At 32.6% G+C, this 14,327-nt stretch overlaps 1 pseudogene; it reads right to left on the reverse strand.

Annotated features, from left to right (window-relative positions):
- LOC101501118 (uncharacterized) overlaps positions 1–14,327 on the reverse strand; it is a 46,368-nt pseudogene that overhangs the window by 14,692 nt on the left and 17,349 nt on the right.

Raw genomic sequence — 14,327 nt, forward strand, 5'->3', positions numbered from 1 at the left:
GTTTTGGTTTGGAATTCCGAGTCCATGCATTTTGGCATATACGCATTGCATTAGGATGCTTGACACACGAGTCGTGTTTGATTCAAGTGTATGATTGAGAGTTTGAACTTGAGATGTCATTGTGATTGTGATGATTGTACTAAGTGAAATCGATTGTAAAACTGTTTCGATTGTAAAACTGTTTTGGAACAAATTGTTTGTAAGTGAAATCGATTGTAAAACTGTTTCGATTGTAAAACTGTTTTGGAACAAATTGTTTGTAAGTGAAATCGATTGTAAAACTGTTTCGAAACTCAAGTTGTCGTGGTGATTGTGTGGAAATTGCTAAGTGTTATGTTTTGGAGTTGTGTGTGAATGTGATTGAGTTAGTTTATGTAGTTTTAAGAAAAACATGCAGGGAAATCGATTCCCAAATCGATTCTATTAAAAGCTATTCCTCAAAATCGATTTGGCAATCGATTGGATTCATTACAGGAGCTCAACCATTTCGACAAAATCGATTTGTCAATCGATTTGGCCATTACAGGAGCTCAGCCATTTTGACAAAATCAATTTGGAAATCGATTGGTTTTAATACAGGGGCTCAGTTATTCATTCAATCGATTTCCCAATCGATTGAATTAAGCCCAGAGTTCAGTTTTCACTAAAACCCTTCATCCAAATCGATTTCCCAATCGATTGGCTTAGTGGAAATTCTTATTTTGAGTTAGATGATCAATGGCTCAATTGGTTCATCAATGGATTGGCCAATTGTTTATTACTTGATTGATTTAAGACTTATTTTGACTTCATTTTCATTTGGCAAGCATTATATGAACTTTTAGCATATGGAAAATCCTTTTAAGGTGCATGCTTAGTGGAAAGGTTATTTTGTGCATTCAAAAACTTAAATGTTATGTGTTAACTGTTAATTTCGGTTGGTGACCCTTTACAACTATTGTGGAAATTTGGGCTTTGCCCTCAGATGAGAGTCAGGACAATCCTACCGGTTCATACCCTGTGGATGGGAATGTAGACGGGAACGCCTGACTGGAGCTATGTTAGGAGGATCTTACGGGGCACGTGGAGATCACTCAGGGTGTATAGTTTTTTTGGTAGAATGATCAGATTAGGTTGACATAGAGGGAACAAATGTCTTTATTTTGGATTGCGTTTATTTTAAATTGGAAGATTGTATCTTTACTAATATTGTCAGCACGACATCTTATGTTAATGGGTTCCATGTATCACTGGTTGTTGTGTAAATACTTTGGACTCATATTTCAAAAACTATTCCGCTGTTTGTGAATTTTGTTGACTTATTTGTCGTTGTGTTACGACTTAAATATTTATCCAAAAGTATTTCCTTATTTATTTCTTCGTTATTATGAATTTGTTTTGAAAAAAAAAATACACTCGCGCTGTTAAAAATCGGGGTGTTACATTGTGGTATCAGAGCTTTGGTTTGGTTTTCTTTGGGGGATGTGGAGCCTTTGGTTATAGATTGTAGGTCAACCTGTAAGTTGACAGTTGTTATCTGATCATGCGTCGGTTTAGGTGGGTTGAGTTGTCAGGTCCGCAATAAGTATTATGTGTTGATGTGGTCGGAAGCTAGTTTTGGAATTATTTGAAGTAGTGTTAAGACTCTACTTGATGATGGTTTTATAGGAAAACCATGCCGCCAAGAAGGAATGATGTTCCAAGAGCCAATGCTAATAGGGACGATCGAATGGCGGAAGCTATGAATAACATGGCTGCTTCTGTATCTATATTCAAGTACTTGCAATAATTATAATAGTGTACTTTCTTCATTAAACTCAAGACTTGATGTTACTCAAGTGTGGGTAAATTTTCCACCATAGATGATTAATTAGATATGTGCTTTAGTCTCATTCCCTATGATATCTTCAACACCATGTCCTTTGTCAGAGCTTTCATCAAATGATCTATAAGATTCTTTTCAGTTCTTACAAACACTGGATATTACTCCATTTGAAATTAAACTTTACAAAGCTATGTCTTAAACCAATATGTCTAGATTTTCCATTATATACTTGGTTATATGCTTTGGATAGTGTGGATTTACTATCACAATGTATGGATACTAGTGCCAAATTGGTATCTCATACAACAATTTTTTAGCAATTCAGCCTCTTTACTCCCTGCAACTAGGGTAATGAACCCTGCAGGCATGGTGGGGTCGGCAATGCAAGTTTATTTCTTTGATCCCCAAGAAACTCCACCTCCACCAACGTTGAAGATCCATCCACTTGTGGAAGCATGATCCTCAACATAACTTACCTAACTAGCATCTGTATATCCTTCCAAAACTGAAGGATATCCACTATAGACTAAATTATAGTTAATTGTTCATTTCAAATATTTTAATACTCTATTAATAACATGTCGATGTTCTTTATTTAGATTGTTTGTATATTTACATAATCTACCAACAACATATGCTATATCAGATGTAGTACAACTCGTGACATACATCAAACATCCGATTAGCTTTGAATAATCTAGTTGTGCCACATGACATCCTTTATGTGGTTGTAAACTAATATTTTGATCAAATGGTGTAGAAACATATTTGCAAATAAAATGATCAAATTTCTTTAGCACTTTCTCAATATAGTGAGATTGGGATAAACCAATATTTACACCATCTCATATGATTTTAATTCCTAAAATTACATATGTTTCACCTAAATCTTTCATTTCAAAATTCTTTTATAAAAACGTTTTAGTCTTTTATACCTCATCTAAATTGGTGTCAAATATTAACATATCATCCACATATAAATAAATCTTTCCATTATAAAATTTACTATATATACACTTGTCAGATTTATTTATTTTGTATCCATTAGAAAGCACAACTTGATCAAACTTTTGGTGCTTGTTTTAACCCATATAAAGATTTAGTGGATTTACACACATTATGTTCTTGTCCTTTGATGAAAAATATTTCAGGTTGTTTCATATACACCTCTTCATCTAACTCTCATTTTAGGAAAGCATATTTAACATCCATTTGATGGATTACAAACTTATAGATAGAAGCTAGTGCCAAAAGCACTTTTATGGATGCAATTCTTGCAACAAGTGCATAAGTATCAAAATAGTCAATACCTTCTTCTTTGTGTAAATTCTTTTGCAACAAGTCAAGCTTTGAATTTATCAATGGTACCATGAAATTTCATTTTCATCTTAAAATTCCATTTACAGCTTATTCGTTTGGATCCAGATTATAGGTCTACTAATTTCCAAGTTTTATTCCCCATAATTGAGTTTATTTCCTCTTGCATAACTTATTTCCAAAAGGTGGAGTCTTGGGACTTTATTGCCTCTTCATATGTGTCTGGGTTACTTCTAAATTTTAGCAAGTTGGCCATAAATATTAATGAAATCATTTGTACCTTCTACAAGGAGCAAAAAGAAGTCTAGTCCATAATTTTTCTCTTTTCTGACTCTTTTACTTCTAGGTTCTGAACATGTCAAAGTATCATTATTAGATACATTATTTTCTAGACTTTGTACACTATAACAGACCATTTTCTAGGGATCTAGAATTGAGTTAAATCTATTTTCTTGAAAAATTTCATGTTTGAACTCAATCATTGTGTTAATAGGACATGAGTCATTAGATTCAATAACCATGAATCTATATGTCTTGCTATATGTCACTAAATTCCTTTTTCTCCCAATTTCTTTCTTTTTGGTTTTGGAACCTTAACAATTGTTCTACAACCCCAAACTTTTATATAGTTAAGATTGGATTTTCTTTTATTCTGGAGTTCATATGGGGTTATCTTGTTCCCTTTATTAGGAACTCTATTTAACAAATAACATGCAGTTAGCATGACTTTACTACAATAACCTTTGATAATCCAGAATTATATCCAAAACGACACAATTTATAGAAAGAAAAAAAAAAGTCACTTGAGAAGACGTACAACTTTTGGTTCTGTCATTCAGTTTGTGAAAAGGTATACACAAATAACGTTCATATTTTGACTGAATATTTGCAATTGTCTGGTGGTTGATCAATACCCTTTTTTCGTGCAAGAACAAGGTTCAAATTCCAGCAGTTGTGCATTTTCATTTTATTCAACATAAGGTACACAATCATTGAGCTAACAACTCTATCATGTCAATATATATATATATATATATATATATTAATATTTCGAAAATATCTCACATTGAATGATAGCGACATAATATCAATTGTCATCAAAAACTTAATTGTGATAGACGCAAAAAGGGCAAAGGAAATGAATCAATACATTCTTTTGTAAGGACAGTGATACACATGAGTTTGGCCTCACTAAATCTAACTATTCACTAAACCAATTATTTCTTTGGTTCACTTTCTAAATAAAACAAACAATACAAATTTCAATAAACTTTAAATAAATTAATAATGTAAGCTAATAATTTTATAACTAAATAATTAAATAATTTTATTAATTAGATTTGTACCCGTGCTCATCACGGGTAAGTAATGATAAACAAATATTGCAGAAATGAAATGTTAAAAGTCATTTATTTAACATGCTTGATATTTCTTAACAATATAAGTATTCAACCAAATAAAAAAAATAAAAAATAAAAGCATGTAGTAAAAAATGAATGTTGCTATATATATTCCTAATCACATAATTCTTTGAAACACTTCTTTATAAACTATATTAGAAGTGATGTTTGTGTCTTCTCCTTCATTATCAACAATTAAAATCTTCAAACTCTCTCTTGGTGTGACCCTTGAAACTGCAACGTATAGTTGTCCATGTGAGAACACATATTGTGGTAGATAAACTCCAACATAATTCAAAGACTGACTTTGACTTTTATTTATAGTCATTGCAATTGAAATCACCAAAGGAAATTTGCTTCGTTGAAATTTGAAGGGAATCCTTGGATCGGACTGTATATGTAGAGAGAGAAACACAAGAAATGGGTGGTTTGGTTTGTGCTTTGTTTCAAAACTTAATTTTAATTAAAAAATAAAAACTTGTGATGATGAAAACATGAATTAGTAATAAAGTAGAAATGTCGATTTACAAAGAAGGGAGTTTGCATTGTAAATGTCCTTATTTAAAAATTTCTGAAAAATTTAAGGCTTTAACTCAAGAATGATATTGGTTAAGAAAACGGAGAACGTTCTTGGTTTTTAGCAAAAAAACGGAGAACGTTCTTGGTTACCCTAAAAACAGAAATTCAGTTTATGTTTTTAACTTAAATAATTAATCAGGCTTAATAAATAAGGAGATAAGAGAAAGAATACCACACAAGGATGTATTCTGGTTCAACCAACTTGGGCTACGTCCAGTCCTCACAACTGTGATATTTTTCACTAAGTGTTCAAAACAAAGAACCTTCACGGTTTTACAACACCTAGCTCAGATCAACTTTGATCTATTAAAAACTCAATTTCTTTCCACCCAGAAAGAGATTTAATTAGGTCACCTATCAACCTTGATAGGATTTCTTACAATCTGCCCAAACTATACTAAACTCTTATAGTTTGAGTTTTACAATAATGATGAGATTGTTTTGATAGAATCTGAGATGTCTCAACTCTTGTTTGAGATTCTATTCTTTACAAAGAATTCAATACAATAACAATAGAGTATTGAAATATAATCAGAATGAATCTTTCTTGAGAAAGTGAGAATTTCAAGTATGTGGATGTGAATGATTTTATGAGACTTGTTAGCACTTGAACTTCTGCTACTTCCCTAAGCATTGTCCTTTATCTTATAGGCGTTTTAGAGCAATTAATAATGGTCAAAAGAGTTGTTGGTAGTACTCTGTCAGTTTTGACCAAAACCAATATATATGAATAAAAATATTCCAGCCTTTGAACACTTTATGAAATATGTTTGATATGACGTTTTTCTTCACTCTTGATCAGATTTCTCATGTGTTTAATGATCCTTTATACTTCATATATATATTTTTTGATGTAATTGCTTTGATTCTGTCAAAATAGCTTGGAGAATGATGATGAACTTCTGCAGAATTCTTGAGATTGATAATCAATCTGGAGTTATAGTCTTTGAACTTTATGGAGATTGATAATCAATTTGGATGTTTTGTACAAGTCAAGATTGTTTAACTCTCTTTATATTTAAGCTAGAGAAGGTTCAAACTTGTTTTAACTTGCTTGATTCATGACATTTTCTCTTTGTGATTCAAATGCTTTCTTTGATTAGAATGGATCCTACTTGATTTTTTTCAAGTACTGATAACATTAGCACGAATTTCAGAGGCAGAATCTTCTTTGAACTAATGGAGATTGATTGATCTTGAGGTTGTGATGACCAGTCCTGATCCTGGAGAACATTATCTGTTTCCATAGATTTTGTCCATAATGTTCTTCTTTATTTATCTTGTTCAGTTTTTATTTGATTTCTTTGCTTTGCTTGATTCCTATCTTTGAATTAATCCACTCAAAAGCATAAGTTAAATTAACATAACATTTAAGAATCATAATTAACATTCTTAATTAACATTTATTTATTTTTATCAAGTAAAATGATCATAGCATTTGGGCACATGTTTCTAGCTTTTTAATTTGGTATTTTAAAAGCTCTTTATAGCTTAGAATAAATTTTTTTGCTTGTTTCTAAACATTGGATCGAAATTGAATTATAATTTTATTATTTAAATTGACTCACTACGCGAAAAATGTCATTTTATAGCGATTACTAAATACAAGCGTTGTTGTAAATATATTTTAAAAATAACGGAGCCAATAACATCGCTTTTTTGACAAGGGCTGTGAAAAATGCGCTGTTGTAGGGTCATATAGCGTTTGCGCATAATGTTTACAAGGCTTTTACAGAGCTTGTACACAAGCGCTGCAAACTGAAGCGCGCGCCCTCACATAATGTTTTACAGCGCTTTTTTCACAAGCATTGTAAAAGACATGCGCTTTCAAATAATTAAATTACCTATTACAGCGCTTTTTTCACAAGCGCTGTAAAAGACATGCGTTTTCAAATAATTAAATTACCTATTACAACACTTTTTTCACAAGCGCTGTAAAAGACACACGCTTTAAATAAAAATCATTTACTTTTAAATAAATAAAAACAAATTTAAAACAAATTTACGAACCCTCATCACCTCTACTCTTGGAACCCTCATATCCTCTACATATTGTGCGGCCATCTACGTTGTCTCAGGTATTTATTAATTTGTTGTTTTCAAAAAATCTTTAGTTTTTTAATAATTGAAAACTAATAAATTGTTATATATTAAATCTTTTCTTTTTGAAATTTGTTGATCTGTTCTGTTTTGAAATCTTTTCTGTTTTGAAATTGTTACATAATAATGGACCTTGGTTTCCATTTTCCAATATTAGATATGTTGATATTGGTTTCTTTATGAAATTTGTTGATCTGTTCATTAGCTTATTATTTTTGTAACTGCATTTATATAGGTGATCATATAATATGGACCAGAAATGGATGTCTGTCAATCGATTATCAAAAGAGTGTGAAAATGGTGTGAAGGAGTTTGTTGAGTTTGCAGTGAAGAATGCAAAAGATCCAAATAGAGTCGTTTGTCCTTGTTTAAAGTGTTGTTTTGGAAAACGCGTTAGAGAAGATGAATTGGAAGGACATTTAATATGTAATGGAATTGATCAAAGCTATACATGTTGGATAAGACATGGTGAGAAAAAAAAAAGGAAACATTAATTTTGAGAATGGTTCGACATATGCTTCAACTGACTTCGATACAGATACATATGAGCCAGACCGAGTTGAGGAGATTGCAAAAGTAGTTGAAGAAGATCTTCGAGATTGTCCTAAAATGTTTGAGAGTTTGTTGAGTGATGCAAAGAAACCATTATATAACGGTTGTACTAAATTCACAAGACTGTCGGCGATATTAAATTTGTACAACTTAAAAGCGAGTAATGGATGGTCTGATAAAAGCTTCACAGAATTATTAACACTCTTAAAAGATATGTTGTCAGATGATAATGAACTTCTCAGTCAAACCTACGAGGCTAAACGGATTTTGTGCTCTATTGGCATGAGTTACGAAAGGATTCATGCGTGTCCTAACGATTGCATTTTATTTCAAAACGAATATGAATTAGTAAAGGCGTGTCTGAAATGCAATGTCTCTCGATATAAGAAGAAAGAATCTACTACAGCAAAAGTCGTGTGGTATTTTCCTATAATACCAAGATTTAGGTGCATGTATCGCAGTGAAGAAGATTCAAAACACTTGACAAGGCATGCAAATGAAAGAATTAGAGATGGAATCTTTCGACACCCTGCCGATTTCCCACAATGGGCAAAAATTGATCACGAGTATCCTGAATTCGGGATAGAGTCAAGAAATCTAAGACTTGCCCTTTCTACTGATGGAATGAATCCACATGGTCTTCAAAGCATCTCACACAGCACGTGGCCTGTGATTTTGTTGATTTATAACCTACCTCCATGGTTATGTATGAAGGGTAAGTTTATGATGTTATCTCTGTTAATTTTTGGACCCAAACAACCGGAGAATGATATCGACGTATACTTGACTCCTTTAATTGAAGATTTAAAAAATATTTGGGAGATAGGTGTGGAAGTTTATGATGGGTATAAGAAAGAATGTTTTAATTTAAGGGCTATGTTGTTCGGCACAATTAATGATTTTCCAGCATATGGTAATTTATCAGGATATAGCATTAAAGGGTTGTGCATGTCCTATATGTGAAGAGAGTACAAATTGGATGGGGTTGAAACATTGTAAGAAGAATGTATTTCTTGGACATCGTAGATTTTTACCTTATAGTCATCAGTATCGTGGGTGGAGAAATGTATTCAATGGAAAATCAGAGGAAAGTAAAGCTCCTTTAGCACCGACTGGATATCAAATACTTGAAAAAGTACAAGGATATCAAATACTTGAAAAAGTACTTGGCTAACCTTTTGCGGGAGAGCTGGTCAAAATTGGGTGGAAGAAAAAGTCAATTTTCTTTGAATTTCCATATTGGAAGTCATTGTATATAAGACATTTCTTCGATGTGATGCATATTGAAAAAAATGTATTTGATAGTGTTATTGGTTTGTTACTCAATGTTCTAGGAAAGTCTAAAGATGGCATCAATGCAAGATTGGACTTGGTCGATATGGGAATAAGAAATGAATTGGGTCCCGTAAAGAAAAAATTTGGTTTGTATGAAAAAAAGTCCAGCCGCTCATACTCTATCTAGAAAGGAAAAAATTGTTTTATGTAAATTTCTATATGAAGTTAAAGTTCCAGAAGGATACCCTTCAATCAATAAAAATTTGGTTTGTATGAAAGACCTCAAGTTAAAAGGTTTGAAGACCCATGATTGTCATATTCTAATGGAGCATTTGGTACCAATAGGTATACGTTCCATTTTACCTGAAAAAGTTCGACGAGCCTTGACTAGATTATGTTTCTTCTTCAGGGAAATTTGTAGTAAAGTGATCGACCCTCAGAAATTACCAACATTGCAGAGGGAAATTGTTGTTACTTTGTGTGAGCTTGAAATGTATTTCCCACCATCGTTTTTTGATATAATGGTTCACCTTACTGTTCATCTGGTTAAGGAGACACAACTTTGTGGGCCAGCTTATATGAGATGGATGTATCCGATAGAACGATATATGAAAATATTAAAAGGGTACGTAAAAAGTAGAAGTCGACCAGAAGGTTGTATTGCTGAACGATACATTGTTGAAGAGGCTGCTGAATTTTGTACTGAATATCTGTCCAATGTTGAATCCATAGGGCTTCCCATGTCTCGTCATTCGGGAAGACTATCAGGAGAAGGGATAACTGGAAGGAGACTACTGACTATATCAAGGACAGAATGGGAGCAGGCACAATTGTATGTTCTGCACAATGATGATGAGGTTCAACCGTATGTTACAATACACATTGATCAGTTATCTCGTTTGAACATGAATAGGAATCAAAATTGGATAACTCGAGAGCACAATCGAAGTTTTGTAACATGGTTAAAAAATCACATAATGTCAAAATTTGATATAGACCCCGGATCAATTTCAAATAGATTGAGGTGGCTAGCAAATGGTCCGAGCTTACATGTCTTTTCTTACACTGGTTATGTTATTAACGGCTACACATTTTATACCAAAGAACAAGATGATCAGACCACTATGCAAAATAGTGGAGTCACTCTCGTAGCTGAAGCGATGCATGTCTCAAGTGCAAAAGACAAAAACCCAATATATGTAAATCTATCATATTTTGGGGTTATCGAGCGCATATGGGAGTTAGACTACACAAAGACGAGCCTTTTATTTTAGCGTCGCAAGCTCAACAAATGTTTTATGTCACTGATCCTGCTGATGATAAATGGTATGTTGTCCTATCAACCAATAAAATAAGTGATGATAACAATAATGATAAAGATGTTGGTAATGATCTTTTATTTGCAACATCACAACCACATGAAATTGATTCAACTGATGATGGTTTATATCTTAGAGATGATCATGATGAGGGAATTTGGATTAATCCATCTTTTCGTATCGTTAATAATGGACAAACAAATGTGAATCCCACTAGGAAAAGAAGAAGGGCATCTTAATGTACATGTTTAATTGTTTTATATAAGCCATGTAATTTGAACTGAGTTCATGTAAATTATTTGTTTGAACATGTTTAATTGTTTTATATAAGCAGCCATGTATTTGATTTTCTGCTTATATTTATTTTCTGCTTATATTTAGCTTGATCTTAGTGTTTTATACTAAGTTCATGTAATTTAATATAAACTAGTAATTTACATGAACTGAATTGAATATAAACTAGTCATTTACATGAACTGAACTGAAAAAAAGAATCCAAATATAGGTAATTTACATGAACTAAACTGACTATAAACTAAGGAGGTCACAAAGCTTTGTTTTATACCAAGTTAAAAGGTCCTTTAAAAAAACAGGCATATAACATAAGAAAACAAAGAGGTCTTTTACAGTGCTTATAGAATAAGCGCTGTAAAAGAGCCATTGAAAAATAAAATAAGAAGACCTTTTAGAGCGCTTATTTGAAAAAGCGCTGTAAGAGGTCCTTTAAAAAGACAGTCATATAACATAAGAAAACAAAGAGGTCTTTTACAGCGCTTATAGAATAAGCGCTGTAAAAGAGCCATTGAAAAATAAAATAAGAAGGCCTTTTAGAGTGCTTATTTGAAAAAGCGCTGTAAAAGGCCTTTAAAAAACACAGTCATATAACATAAGAAATAAAGAGGTCTTTTACAGCGCTTACTCTACAAGTGTTGTAAAAGAGCCTTTTAAAAATAAAATAAGGAGACCTTTTAGAGCGCCTATTTGAAAAAGCGTTGTAAAAGGCCTTTAAAAAACACAGTCATAAAACATAAGAAAACAAAGAGGTCTTTTACAGCGCTTATTCTACAAGCGCTGTAAAAGAGCCTTTTAAAAATAAAATAAGGAGGCCTTTTAGAGCGCTTATTTGAAAAAGCGTTGTAAAAGGCTTAGGTCTTTAAAAGCGCGTTTACAACAAGCGTTTTAAAAGGTTAGGTCTTTTAGAGCGCTTTCCAACAAGCGCTGTAAAAGGCTTATAAAAAAGCGTTGTAAAAGGGTTTTATTTATAACAGTAAACCGCTTCAGTTTCCTCTTCATTACGTAAACTTCACTATCATCTCAACCTTCATCGTGCTTCTCTTCCTTTGCAAACCCTATCATCTCTTCTATTACGAACCTTATTTCCACGATCATCTCCCTCATTTCGAACCTTATTTTCATCCACGATCATCTATCCAATTACACACAATATCTTTTCATTGAAATACGTAAGCCTCGTTACATATTTCTTCAAACCATATTTCTATGAATCGTATTTATGCGAACTTTCTGTGAACCCTCATATCTGTTGTTTAACGTATTTCTTCGAACCCTCATTATTCAGGTATTGATGTTATTAATTTTTTGTTATCACTAAAATGCATGTTGAGCTTGTTTAAGATATACTGATACTTATATGTACTTAGAATACTGCATGTTGAGTGTAAGACCCATAATTTTAAAGTACACGTTATGTATTTTATATGTTTTGGATTTTGGCTCGGAGGCTTTTTAGCCAAAGTTAATAATATTATGGAGTTTATAGGATCAAAAAGTTATTTTGACACCGTTTAGAATTACTCGTCGATAAATAAATTTAAATTAAGTGCGGTAAATCCTTTACGGAGAATTTAATGCGTTACGGGTGAAATGGTAATTTAACAAATATCTAGATATTTTGAGATATTTGTTAAGTTATATTTAATATATATATATATATGTTTGCTTGGAGAGAATAGATAGAAAGGAAATTAGAAGGAAGGAAAAGGAAAAGAAAAGGTTATATAAAGGAAAGAAGGAAATAGAAAGGAAGGAAAAACAAAGAAAAGAAAAAGGAAGGAAAGAAAATCCAAAACTTGATCTTCTTCCTCTCCCTACGCCGAGGCCATTTTTCCCTCCTTCTCCCGTTTTCATTTTCCTCGCTTTCTTTTCTTCAAAACTAGTAACCCAAGGTTGGGTGAGAGTTAGATCAAGGTTTTCGCAACTCCACTCTTCCTCTTTGATTCGAAAACGGAGAAAAACGGTTTTTGAGATCCAAACACAAACCCCTTCGTTTCTTCTAGATCCAAGCTTCATTTCGCGAAGAGTTAAAGGGAAAGTTGCTCACTACCACGCCACGGTGCTAGGGGACCAATTTGGAGGCGACGTTGCGAGCAGAGATTTTTACCGGATTTGCTCACGGTACCGGAAACGCACGTTAGAGCTAACGCGAAGGTAAGGGCTCCTTCCAAACTTTTAGTTTGCATCTAGGGCCTTATATGTGGTTGTGTGGAAACGAATTTTGTTAGGATTGGAGTATTATGAAAGGTTTTTGGTTAGGGTTAGAGTATTATTTTGGGAAAAATGAATTTACCTCACGTATGTAAGATTTTGGGTAAATGAAACTTGTGTGTTTTGAGTAGTGGATTGTGTCGATTTGTGTTCGTTGTTTTTGACATGCTCTTAATTGATATTGATGAAATTTGATATGTGTATGGTTGGATTTGTGAATAAATGAATTGATATGTTTTGATGTGAGAATTTGTTGAGTTTGTGTTGTGTGAAATTTGAAAACCATTAAGTTAAATGAGTATTAAGAATGGGGAATCTCTTAATGTCTTGTTTACTTAATGTGCGTTTGTTTGTGAAAAATCGTTTAAGTTAACTGGGCGTTAAGAATGGGGAATCTCTTAATGTCTCGGTTACTTAACTTTTTGTTTTGAAAACCATTTAAGTTAACTGGGCGTTAAGAATGGGGAATCTCTTAATGTCTCGGTTACTTAATATTTGTTTTTGAAAATCGTTTAAGTTAACTGGGCGTTAAGAATGGGGAATCTCTTAATGTCTCGGTTACTTAATATTTGTTTTTGAAAATCGTTTAAGTTAACTGGGCGTTAAGAATGGGGAATCTCTTAATGTCTCGGTTACTTAATATTTTGTTTTAAAGAAAAATCGTTTAAGTTAACTGGGCGTTAAGAATGGGGAATCTCTTAATGTCTCGGTTACTTAATATTTTGTTTTAAAGAAAAATCGTTTAAGTTAACTGGGCGTTAAGAATAGGGAATCTCTTAATGTCTCGGTTACTTAATATTTTGTTTTAAGAAAAATCGTTTAAGTTAACTGGGCGTTAAGAATGGGGAATCTCTTAATGTCTCGGTTACTTAACATTTTGTTTTGAAAACCGTTTAAGTTAACTGGACGTTAAGGAGAGGGAATCTCTTAATGTCTCGGTTACTTAATATTTTGTTTTAAAGAAAAATCGTTTAAGTTAACTGGGCGTTAAGAATGGGGAATCTCTTAATGTCTCGGTTACTTAATATTTTGTTTTAAAGAAAAATCGTTTAAGTTAACTGGGCGTTAAGAATGGGGAATCTCTTAATGTCTCGGTTACTTAATATTTTGTTTTAAAGAAAAATCGTTTAAGTTAACTGGGCGTTAAGAATGGGGAATCTCTTAATGTCTCGGTTACTTAATATTTTGTTTTAAAGAAAAATCGTTTAAGTTAACTGGGCGTTAAGAATGGGGAATCTCTTAATGTCTCGGTTACTTAATATTTTGTTTTGAAAACCGTTTAAGTAAACTGGGCGTTAAGAATGGGGAATCTCTTAATGTCTCGGTTACTTAATATTTTGTTTTGAAAACCGTTTAAGTAAACTGGGCGTTAAGAATGGGGAATCTCTTAATGTCTCGGTTACTTAATATTTTGTTTTAAAGAAAAATCGTTTAAGTTAACTGGGCGTTAAGAACGGGGAATCTCTTAATGTCTCG

Source organism: Cicer arietinum, chromosome 1, assembly GCF_000331145.2.
Source record: "Cicer arietinum cultivar CDC Frontier isolate Library 1 chromosome 1, Cicar.CDCFrontier_v2.0, whole genome shotgun sequence".
Taxonomy (NCBI): Eukaryota; Viridiplantae; Streptophyta; class Magnoliopsida; order Fabales; family Fabaceae; genus Cicer; species Cicer arietinum.